The sequence below is a fragment of the Sander vitreus genome, chromosome 20 (assembly GCF_031162955.1).
Source record: "Sander vitreus isolate 19-12246 chromosome 20, sanVit1, whole genome shotgun sequence".
Taxonomy (NCBI): Eukaryota; Metazoa; Chordata; class Actinopteri; order Perciformes; family Percidae; genus Sander; species Sander vitreus.
The window spans coordinates 9,088,557-9,101,503 of NC_135874.1; the positions used below are offsets into that span (position 1 = coordinate 9,088,557).

The window sequence follows — 12,947 nt, forward strand, 5'->3', positions numbered from 1 at the left end:
ATTATTTAATAAGAGCGTGGGTGAAGGCAATAAAAAATTATATTTAAACATCTAGCCGTGGAATTACTCATATTGCTCTTGCCATTTCATCACAAAACAAAGAGCCATAGGATATATATATATAGCATATATATGAACAAAACTGCATTAAAGGACAATTCCGGCGCAAAACGAACCTAGGGGTTATTAACAGATGTGTACCCACTCTGTCGCTCTCTGGGACATGTTTTCATGCTAATCGAATGAGTTTGGAGCTTGAAAGGCGCTAGCGCGGACCGCTGTTTAGCTTATAACGCTAGTATTCGGGGCATAGGGAACGTAAAAACAAATCTTTTCAAATTTATACCACTAAAAAGGCTCAAAATATCACCAAACTTCAACGGTAGCATAATGAGGGTCCCAACATGTTAACCGAAGCACTGAGAACTTTGTAAGTGTACAGACAGTTTATTGAACGAAGAGCTGTGGGAGCTCCGTGAAAGGGCTACGAGAGAGAGAGAGAGAGAGAGAGAGAGAGCTACCGGTAGTCAATGCCGCAACACAGCCTCGTACTTAGGGAAACTGGTGGTGTACCTGCGGACATTGTGAAGCTATGGCCACCGAACACAAGTGTCTGTGTTGCAAGGAGTGGGACCTGTTGCGTCGCGATGCCCAAGAGACGCAGTGTTTTGTACATGACCCGAATACTAGCATTGTAAGCTAATCAGCGGCCCACGCTAGCGTCTTTCAAGCTCCAAACTCATTCGATTAGCATGAAAACATGTCCCAGAGAGCGACAGAGTGGGTACACATCTGTTAATAACCCCTAAATTCGTTTTGCGCCGGAATTGTCCTTTAAGTGAGAAAAACACAGCAAAATAATGAAAAGCTGCAAGTAAGAGAAAGATTTGGAAAATGGCTGTCATCTCTCAGTGCGTGAGCAATATCCTACTGTTGTGTTTACAGCAGCCCTGTTGCACACAGACTCTTGCTTCTATATTATAGCACTAAACAAACACCCATTATCTGCTCTGCCAGAGTACTACCATTAAAAGATCAATAGTTAAATCCATGTCATCATAATCATCACCACCACCTCTAGCATCTTAGCATTAGTGTTTCCTCTCCAGATAAGAGAGCTGTCAGAACATTCATCCTTGTGTCTAGTGATCCGTGACTAAGCCCGTCTCAGTGTCCGCCCCTGCCCGTGTCTGAATTACTCGATGAATAAACCTGATTGAGCTCTCATTGCATTTACAGTAAGAAATAGCTGCATTGACTTAATAAGGCTGAGTGCACTTCTGATTCACTCAAAAACAACCTAGCAACAGGCTTGCATTGCCCCTGCCCTCTATAAAAACCAAACCTGGCAAGCGGCTCTGGCCCCCGTTCTCATGGCCCACAGACAGAACAGGAAGGAGCCGACTCATCATCGTTCAGCAGAACGCCTGAGCCAGGGGAATATTTTTCTTACTCTTCGTAAATGTGTGTTTCTCTTTTGCTCTCAGTCTTTAGTTTTTGTGCTAATTAGCAAATATCAGCATGCTAACACACTAAACTTAGATGTGGAACATTGAGTATTATACCTGCTTAACATCAGCATTTTAGCACTGTCATTGTAAGCACAATAGCATGTTGATTATGTTTTATGTTTGTCTGTTACATAACCAGCCTATACGTGTGTGTGTGTGTGTGTGTGTGTGTGTGTGTGTGTGTGTGTGTGTGTGTGTGTGTGTGTGTGTGTGTGTGTGTAGACAGGTAGATGGGTAGACAGACTGAAAAGTGAGTGTGCATAATTCATGTTTGTCTGCACAGCTCTACTTCAGTGCCTCTCAGTGATAAGATTTATGAGGTCAGCCACTACGGAGCGTTACACAGCAGTGCTTAAAGCACCATGCAGTCTACAGTTTAATATCTCGAACACAATAATGCATTGCTCTCAATTAACATGACAGTATATCCATACCCATTAAATCACAGTTACTTCCGTTTTGCCAGACCTCATTATTATAAATGCAGACTGGCCCTGTATGAAACAAATTGCATTTTTATTATTGTGTGCTTTTATTTCAAAGACCTGACAGAAAACCATTAAATTACTAGATCCAGTTGAGGAGTCTTACAGATATCAGCAGTAATTGGCTGGTTATATGAGGAGATGCAGAGTCTGGAATTCATTTACCTCTGCTTGACTGACTTTGGTGACTGTGTGGTTGATTCGGGGCCTTGGCTGACTGGCCACAGTGTTCATATCTTACAAGCCTAATGAATCGGATTCCTCATTTGACACTAAAGAGAAATTGTCTCCTTTCAGGTTGATTTCATTGCCTGACTGATCAGTCAGACTTGAAGTATTCCTGACTGTCTACACTGTTCAGAGACTGATTTTTAAATAAGGACTGTGATGTTGGTATCAGTTTCACTGAGCGGGCTGCCTGACTCCCTCTGTAATTTACTGACAGATTCTTTGTTTGACTTACTCATGTCCAACTATCTCCATGGCCTAACCAACCCTGTCTTGGGTGTGCACCCAGAGGCAAACCATTTAAGTGTCCATGTTCGTTTTTTAATTGGGGAGCTCTATGACGAAGCAGATCATTTTTTACAGAAACTCAAAATCAGTAGTTAACGTTACAGTCTCGAAGATCTCCATTTAGTCAAAGCCACTGGATGTCCTTATCCAGTCATGTTTCTACATGTACCAATCTAATTCCTGCTTATCTATGGCCACTAATCCACTGTTTATTTCAGACAGATAGATGATCACAAGAAATGTAGCTCCACACTTTGTTGAATGATGAGAAAATCCTAGCAGACTGTTCAGTGGCCTTGGAACATGGAACTCGTTAAAACAGCCACAGTGGAAATAATCAATGCGCCAGTAGATGAAGGAAAAACTGGAAAAATGTGTCTACATTCGCTATAAACAAATTAATGACCACTGATGCTATCCAGCATACTGTCATCCCAAACCATTTGGTGTAGGCTAATGTGTTGATCGACATGATTGGAACTGGTAATAAGCAAATATAAACAAAAACAGTGATGACCCTCTGCTTCACACAGTTGGCTGTCTAATCAGTTTACTCCTCACATATCTGGCTCATACTCTGGCTTGCTAATGATTCACTTTGCATTTTGACCATTAAGCTCAAACATGTTGATGTGTACTCTAGATTGGCAGCACAGTATTAAGAAATTAGTACCCCCCCCCCAAGCTTCAGACAAACTGTTCTGCATGACTGACCTGCAGACCAGCTCAGTTCACTCACAATTTGGCCTGCCACATCCCCATCTATCTTGCCCTAATGCAACACAGTGGGGGCCTGAAGCTTAAAGCATGCTGGGTCTGGCTCCAGATTGCAAGATGAATAAAAACAACAGTGTCACTCCCTCTGGCTCCATGGCTAACCAGCCATATCGATGATATCTGTGTGTGTGGCCTTAAGCTCTAAAAAGCAACAGGGCCATTTCACACTAAAGACTAAACCCCAGCTAACTTGATGCCCAAGTATAAACCTCAATTGCAGACATATAGTCTAAGAGAAGACTTAAACCTGACCATAAAACTGGCTCAGTGATATCCTGCTGACTAATTCTTCGATAAGGAGCCAATACCATGAAATGATGGTGACACTAATGGAGAAAGGAAATATTGCCAGTGGTTGCCAAAAGACATTTCCCCCCACAGTATTGTCGCTATCGATCCAATTCACTAATCCCCATTCTTTCTGTGGGCAGTGTCATCCTTCTGTAGTATCTGAAAGAGCTTTCTCTATAACATCACTGCATTAAAGCATATATTTGCCTGGTCTTTTATGATAAAGAAATCAGCATCCATCTGTCTTGGGTTTACCATACCTCGAGATAAATAAAAATAAAACGCTCATAGACCATTAGAGCCACACATGGTATCTATCGCTTTGCCACCGCTCTCTCTAACCTCGCCACTTCCTCTCTGGTTTCACCGTCTCTATCCTCCCTGTCGGCGCAGGGACTTGTTTGTCAGCTCATACCGCTTGCAAGCAAATGAGTGTAGTCCCTGATGTGTACACTGCTCACTATGTTCAAACAGTCCGCTGACAAGGATTGTCCTTTTTATTTAATCGATTCCACCTTCACCTGTTATCCTCTCTACATTCTCAAGTTTATTTCCTCCCCTTTCACTTTCTGACTGTCTGTTGTTCTTTTTCTCCGTCTCTTCTCAGAGGCTGGCCTAAGAGTGCTTTACACTTTGCCATGGCAACCACATGAATAAATACCCTAAACTCAGGTGTTTGTCCACCAAAAAGTTTTTCAATCCAACAACCACTTTGACTTCTGAGATTAGCATATTAGCATATTACCAGTGGACATTTGGATTGGATGTCTGCGTTTATCAACGCAGACATCTTTTGTAGTCTGATTTCAATAATGTTGGGACTGACGTAGGTAAAATTAAGCCATATCTTGTGCATAAAGCACAAGCAGAATCTTTTTCTTTCATATTTTAATAACTCAAAATGGCAATCTAGAAAAGTCATTTTTTAATAACATTAAATATGGATCGAAATGTACATTTTGTGTGAAGTACCTGTTATTATTTAAAAATGAAGAGTATAAAAGGTGTCATCCTAGCAGCCTTGTTTTGTGGAAAAGGAGAACCCTATACTGTCCATTACAAGTGCAAACTGCAGGTTTGCAGATGTGTGTCGTCTGTCCACTCTTTTGAAGAAAGGGTCCATTTTGTAATAAACGGATTACAAACAAATGCATTTTATTCTCAGCAAAATTACAGAAAGTAAGTAAGAGCTATTAACTCATGATCAAGTTTCACAATCAACTCCAAAACAACGGATAGAACCACTGTCATTTTATCTTCTCCTGTCACATTGACGACCGTTTACCATAGTTGCATTTCCTGAATCCTGTTGTACTAGGTTTGTTGCTTCCTGTATGACTTATTTCAGCTAGTACTGTTTACTGGTGCCTTGACAAAAGGAATACATCATGCTAAACACTACATGTCTGGAGGGTCTGTGCAATATCAGTTCTAGAGGAGGTGGGGATGCAAATACCGGGTTAGTTTTCTACAATCTCTTGTAGTGGTCTTTTTTGAAGGCCACTTTAAACTGAGGATACCATTCATTAAGGGAAGGAAGCCTGTTAGGAGCATAATTGGGACAAAGCCTTTTAGACATGCAATGATTTTCTCTCAATCAGTTGTACTACTGGAACTACTTTGCTAAATCATCTGCTAAATGATTGACTGTTTGTCAATGCAACAGAATGTCTATCTAATGATGGGAGCCTATGACTTTTGAAGAAAATACAGAAGAAGGCAAGAGAACAAACCTACCATCCATAATAATCATCTGGTCTTAGGAAGATTTTGTTTTGTGTGGCTTAGACTGCAGTTTAAAATGTGACAGCTTTCCGATTTGACAGACTATAGATATAATAAAAAAAAGTGAAAGTGCTTAAAATTACAAGAAACTGAGGTAAAAGGCAGGAAAGAGCAACACTAAATCTAAATCTGTAGGGAAGAAGCCACAGTCACAAATTTATAACAGTGATCGGATTACATTGTAATGATAATGATCAAGGCCGCCCACTTCCCACAAACTGGATCTCAAGTCTCCGTCTGTCTCTCTCTCTCTCTTTGCTGTTTGTTGAGCCAATAACCAGAGGGGGGTGTGTGTGTTTGTGTGTTTGTGTGTGTGTGTGTGTGTGTGTGTGTGTGTGTGTGTGTGCGTGCGCACTGCTGACAGAGACAAAGGAAAGGATGCAATGTGTGTCTCTGTGTGTGAGGTCCTGATTACATTAGCCTTTATGCGCAGGCAGGTTCACTGACGTCAGCGCTGAGCAGCATCTGATGGAGAAAGGGTGGTGGGGGCCAGCCAGCCATTCACAAATATAAAAGATTATGTTTGTGTATGTGTGTGTGTGTGTGTGTGTGTGTGTGTGTGTGTGTGTGTGTGTGTGTGTGTGTGTGTGTGTGTGTGTGTTTCTGCTGCATGAGTCACACCTATATTTTACATTAAGAGGGTACAGATGACATCACTAAATGTTAAGTATCTATCTGCTTTAAAGACATTTTTTATGCATTATTCTTCCAAACAGGCACATGAAACCTCTCAAACAAACGTCAATTATCTCTAGTGTCTGTCTCGTACACGTACACACACACACACACACACACACACACACACACACACACACACACACACACACACACAAGCCGAGGCCCAAAACAGAGCTAAAGGAGAGTGAATAATGAACTTGCGTTCATCAGGCGGCCAGACAGGCGATTTCAAATAAAAGCCAATGTTGCTCTGTAGCTGCTGGATGTGTAAACAAGAAAGCAGCAGGTTTGTTGACAAGTTCACCATATAAACCTAAAAGAAGTTGATATGTCAATGCTGTGCTCACAACAGCTGCTCCCTAGTGGCAAAAACATTGACGCAGATACAGTGATCTCAGGCCGTAGTTTTCCTTGTGTTCTTGCAACCTGTATTATTGCTTGTTTGTTCCCTGTGCTCCAGGCTGCCTACCGGTCTATTCTCTTACTTCCTCTGCCTGCCACGCCACCCTGCCACTCTCAAGTGATACTCTTCCGTCTGCCATCACCAGCCATTCCCTTTCTTCAACATGTCTCCATCAACTATAACCATTGAAAAAAAACTGTTAACTGCATCCTGGTCAGTGTCTTGTAGTTTGGGTCCTCCTACAAACAAACCGTAACACTCAAGATTCATTCTTTTGGGATGCCCCCAGGACTTAGGTTTAGATACTGTACAGACCATTCCCCATTTCAAATCCGACTAGGGATCTGTCTCATCACCACCTAAAAAAGGCCTGAAAAATAATGATAAAAACAAAGATTTTGTCCTTTGTTGTTAATTCAGAAACTGTACCAGACACCTCCTTAAAGTGAAAGTACTCAGTCACTGTAAAAAACAACACTTACTTTGATGCTATGAAAGGCAGTTATGCTAAGGCTAAAGTGCCCTTGAGCAAGTAGCAAGTCACTGCACCTCCAGCTGCTCTAGTGGTCCTTCATGTGAATAAATGTGATGTGAGACCTGAATGTCTTGGGTGTGTGTGTGTGTGTGTGTGTGTGTGTGTGTGTGTGTGTGTGTGTGTGTGTGTGTGTGTGTGTGTGTGTGTGTGTGTGTGTGTGTGTGTGTGTGTGTGTGTGTGTGTTATGCAGCAAGACAAACTGCAGTTGCTAAGTTGGTCAGTTATGTAATATTTTGGTTCTACTTCTTATTACTGTTGTTTACACCATCGCCATCATCATCATCATCATCATCATCATCATCATCATCATCATCATCACCAGCAGTTTTCTTCTTTCCTTTTGGCATCCATTGTATTGGCCAGAGCTGCCTTTGCCTTAGTTTATTTGTTCATTATACCGTATCTCAAATTTATGGATTTGCTGTATGGTGCTATATTGGGGGATTTAACCTTTTGTAAATGCTACCCTTGTGTATTTTCCAAACTAAAGCATTATTCATGTCCATATTATGAAAGTAAATTTAAAAATGCCATTTAAAATATATAGTTGACCAAGCGTGTTCTAATTTTGTCAGCCAAAGACCTAATATACCAATTGTGTTTTAATTTTAAGCTATCAGTAATTCTATGTTGACAATTAAATCACTTTCTGTGTCATGAATATGCCAATTTAAAACAAAACCAGACAGCTCTAGCATGCAAACACAAACTCCATCTAAGACTTTGAATTAAAACTGAAAGCAACTCTTTTTATGTCTGGGCGGCTGTCTCTCGTGGTAAGTAATAGGCACCTGTTGAGCGCTGACAGGGCCATCAAGTATGAGCGTATTAGCAAGCGTCCTGCTGACTGTTTTCAGCACCACGGACAGCACGTCATCACAACTGAGTATGAAAGACGAGAAAAAAGAATTAAGGAAGGGATTAAAAAAAAGAGACAAGACCTTATGACACATAGAGAGAGAGAGAGAGAGAGAGAGAGAGAGAGAGAGAGAGAGAGAGAGAGAGAGATGGCATGTCATTAGGGATTAGCCCAGTTCCAAGGCTTGAGGCTTTCAGTGTCTGAGTGTTCTTGTCCTCACATAGACACACACACACACATATATCCAGCAGCACAGTATGTTGCCTCACTGTTTGCGTGGGGGAATAGATGGATGGATATAGATAGATAGATAGAGCAATATGTGCCATAACAAAGAGCCCTACTGTGATTCATTTAAAATATTTTCCCACATCAGATACAGATTCATCCTTTGGGGAAAAAAAGGTTATTTTAGCCTATATGATCTTTCTTTTCTTACCATACACCTTAAGAGTATCATGAGGACCGACAACAGCAAAATGAACTCTATACTCTCCATTATTACAGCAAGGAACATCCTTTTCCCCCTCTCCTTTCCAGAGCATAATGACTCTAAGTTTCACCATCTTTGTTCCCCTCTCCTCCTTCTGACACACCTAAACGCAGTCTACATAAGCAATAACTTCTCATACTCTCACCTGCAAAAACACTTAATTAAACGTCCCACCCTCTTTCAGTCGAGTCGCAGCTGCCCCTCTGGCTCTTCCTGTACTCTTCTCGACCCCTCCAAACGTAGCCTGCTGCAGCTCTAGTCCGGTGGGAGCAGCGACACCCGCCCTAAACTCCCTCTCTTCCCTTCTCTTTCTCACGCAAAGACGCACACCGTTAAGGTGAGCTGCGCATACAGGAAGGGACCATTTCCCGACATTTCCGTGCACTCCGCGGACTCACCAAACACCACCTCCTCTACGAGGACGCACGGTTTCCGCCGCGCTATGCGCCATCGCTCGTGAAAAAAAAAAAGGCACAAAGAAAAGACAACAAAAAAAGGGGGGGAGGACTGAGGGAGAGGGGTGGAGGGCTGATCTAGTTTGAAATAACGAAGGGATGAGAGGAAGAGAAAAAGTGGAGGAAAAGCACTCACTGTGGCACGGCCGGATTAAAGGATGCCCATGTCGGATGCTGCAGTCGGTCGCCAGCATCAGCAGCAGCATCTCTGGGCTGCGCGGTGCATCAGATAAAGACAGCGCGGGAGGGGGAGGAGAGGGGAGGGTGAGGGTGAGGCTGGTGATGTCAAAAGCTTTAAATCATTCAGGAGCCCGCTGCACGACATGTGACCGCCGACACGGTGTATTATTCATCCGCGTTGTTTCCGGATTGCCCTCAACCGAGGAGACACCGAGCTGACCGGACGTCGTTGTTCCAGCCCACCCTCGTTATTTACACTGATCCAGCCATGACACAAGGATTATCAGTACAATGTGCCCACAATATCATTCATATTGGAGCTCCGTACTTATTTTGTACTTAATATAGGTCTATAGTTCAAATGGTTTTATTATTGCTTTATTTCTCTCATACTGTTGTCATAAACGACCCATCTAACATTAAATTAAAAACTATTTTATTTATATGAATACATGCTGGTATTTAACAGAAAGGAGTTTTTTTAAATAATTCAGACAGAGAAAACATGACAGAGAAAAAAAACGGGGGTAACCATCCTCACCCTTGTTAACATTGGTTGTTACAAATACATAAAAATAGCAAAACAATGTATGTTATGAACGTTTTGGTGTGTCCTTAGTCGCCAAGCAGGTAAGTGAGCGGTGAACCACACTTTGCTCTTTAGTTTCACTTGAAGTGCTATTCTCCCACCTGACCATGTCATTTATATTTCCTGGTAATTGCATTACAGTATTGCGGGAAATCAATAGGTTGTGAAATTGCCACACAGTGGCCACATTTCCGATCTTTTTAGTTAAAAAAAAGTTATTTTACGTTTGCTCATGAGTCGTGTTAAGTTACTGTTGATAAAGACCCAACATTTCCTGATTTGGATGAAACCGTTCCACCGTTTTACAGACACTGCTTTGCCCCACTCAGGCTTGCCTGTTTCTAAATAAAAATAGCAGACATTGCTACGTAAGAAGAGGAATGTCTGTAGTAATATTCCACATATTTGTGAATTAAAGTGCTCATATTATCCTCATTTTCAGGTTCATAATTGTATTTAGAGGTTATATCAGAATAGGTTTATGTGGTTTAATTTTTAAAAAACACCATATTTTTGTTGTACTACACATTGCTGCAGCTCCTCTTTTCACCCTGTGTGTTGAGCTCTCTGTTTTAGCTACAGAGTGAGGTATCTCACTTCTGTTCCATCTTTGCTGGGAGTCGCACATGCGCAGTAGCTAGGTAAGGATTACTAGCCAGTCAGAAGCAGAGTATGAGGGAGTGCCCCGCTAGCAGCTAGGCGAGCATTATAACGTGTGTTACAAAGTGACACACGTTTGTCTCTGAAGTAAAGGCTGGACTACAATAGAGCTGTTTGGAGCAGTTTGTGAACAGTGTTTTCTGTTGGAGATGGTAAGTCCCTTTGGGGTGGACTTTGGACTTTTTCACTTTGTAAACCTATAACGTGCACAAAAAGATATATAACACAATAAAGGAAAGGGGAAAAGCCAAAAAGCATAATATGAGTACTTGAAGTGACATTTTATGAAAAAAAAAAAAAAGGTTATTGTCTACCAGCTTGGCTGCCTTTTTCGGGCAAACGTGGGTTGCAGACCTCCAGAGAGCTGTGAATATACAGTATAGGAGCAGGCAGCACCTGAACTAAAACACGGACACATCACCGACAGTATGATAATAACACCCAAAACACACAATTCTCTTAGTGGTTTCTATGACTTGAGAAATACATTCACAGTTGAGTAGGCTGTCCTTAATGTGGCCCAGGACACATACGCGCACACACTGCTGTAAGAATGTGGCCTAAACCAACTCTGAATGTGGTCTGAGTGATGTGATGTGTGTCTCAACGCGTCCTCAATGTTTCCAGGGGCACTCCCACCTGTACAAATGGTGCGTTCATGCCACCTGGGAATATCAGCGTCATTACGTTGTTTTTCCGACTGCCAGCGTTCATATGGTCGGGATGCATGTTCTTCTTCTTCGGTTATATTGGCGTTTGGCACAACAACTGCCACCAACTGTTGGGCAACTGTTGGTGTAGTCTGCCACCAACTGGGTTGGGCGTAGCCTAGAGCATTAGGTGTGTGAAAACATGGAGGCCACAATAACAAAAGATTTGCTGTCGTTTTCTTATGCGAGCATACAAACAGCACATGGACAAGTGTTTGTTTGTGTTATCTGCAGGACAACGAACGGGAAAGGACACGGATAAGGTGTTGTTTTTTTTATACATAGGCCTATTTATGAATAATTTGAAACATGTTATGTCTGTGTATGTTTCTTGGCAGAGGCGTTTGTCCACAATAAACAGTTTATTGTCATTGAAATATTTTCAGTGAACCAAAGTCACCTACATCAAACGTCAGTTGTCAACAACGCGTCACCAACTGGGAAACTCTGTTAGCAAAATTCTAGCCCCAGTTTCCCACCTCCGATTCCCACAGGAAGTGAAAGTGAAAATGTTTTTCCGACGCCCATGAACGCACGGTTAGAGCTGTGCACTTGTGATTAGATCACTCAACTTAGATTGTAATACCATCGGGAAACGGGGTAAAGCTGCAGCTACCAATCATCCTCACCACCGTAGTGGATGGTGTAGGTACGTCAGGGCACGTCTGTCAAACATAATGATGTCACATTTAGACAGCCGTTGGACATTTTCCAGACATGTGACATTTTCCACAGTCACAATGACTTGAGGGTGTCCTGGAGCAGCATTAGTGTTTACAGTTTTTCTCAGTCACTTTGGTACATTTCTCAGATCAGAATTGAAATTCTCAAAACTACGTGTTCAATCTTCACATCATTGTGCCACCTATGCACATCAAAAAAGCAGTTTCTCATTTCTTTGAACGAGTTGCAAATGCTTTGGTACATCCATGCAAATGATTATGTATAATTATCTGCTGTTTCCCACATTATCAATTGCTTATGTAATGTTGACAAAACCTATTATAACCTATAATTAATGTAGCTGCATTGTGTGTGTGTGTGTGTGTGTGTGTGTGTGTGTGTGTGTGTGTGTGTGTGTGTGTTGAAACCACACATTTTCATTTGTGTGGTTTCAGTGCAGGGCTTTATGGTTTGTGTTCACTTATTCACTCTGACCAGCATAGTTAGGGACAGCTTCAAGTGTGCCCTCTGAAGGCATTTTATTAAATCCAGCTTCTTGTCCATTGCAGTAGCACCATTTATTGTGGCAGCCATCTTTGTTGCTCTTGAGAAATTAGGAGAATAAAACATGAGATACCCACCATACATCACAAAAAGTAATTGTGAACCAGAACATCTCACAAAATGAAAATAAAACAACTAAAACACAGAAGTTTAAAACATTGAGGCAGACTGAAACTCATTACTAACTAACTAGTTAGGGTTAGAAGTTCTGTTTAAAAAAAAAATAAACGTCAGGATTAGCACATCCACTTTGTTATACTTCACCACTGTGTGGAAGCCAATCCTGGTTGTCATCAGAGTTTAGGTCAATGTTAACATCTCTGTCCTGCGCTTTATTGCATTTGGCAACATTTTCGTTACAGCACATTGCAAAGATTGCATTACATCTAACCCTAACCTAACATCAGTTAGTCCTCATCAGCCTTTACTCTTGGAACTTTAAAATGTAACAGTCAGTCAGGTCCATAAATATTGGGACATCGATACAATTCTAATCTTTTTGGCTCTATACACCACCACAATGGAGTTGAAATGAAACGAACAACATGTGCTTTAACTGCAGACTTTCAGCTTTAATTTGAGGGTATTTACATCCAAATCAGGTGAACGGTGTAGGAATTACAACAGTTTGTATATGTGCCTCCCACTTTTTAAGGGACCAAAAGTAATGGGACAATTGGCTGCTCAGCTGTTCCATGGCCAGGTGTGTGTTATTCCCTCATTATCCCATTTACAAGGAGCAGATAAAAGGTCCAGAGTTCATTTCAAGTGTGCTATTTGCATTTGGAATCTG

The 12,947-nt window shown here is 41.7% G+C and overlaps 1 protein-coding gene across 1 annotated transcript in view; it reads right to left on the bottom strand.

Annotated features, from left to right (window-relative positions):
- The window catches only part of slc7a14a (solute carrier family 7 member 14a), a 28,682-nt gene extending 20,122 nt beyond the window's left edge, over positions 1-8,560 (bottom strand). The window contains exon 1 of the mRNA XM_078277906.1: positions 8,479-8,560. The gene's annotated coding sequence lies outside the window, so the exon portion shown is untranslated. The remainder of the gene's footprint in view (positions 1-8,478) is intronic.
- Positions 8,561-12,947: the final 4,387 nt, after the last annotated feature.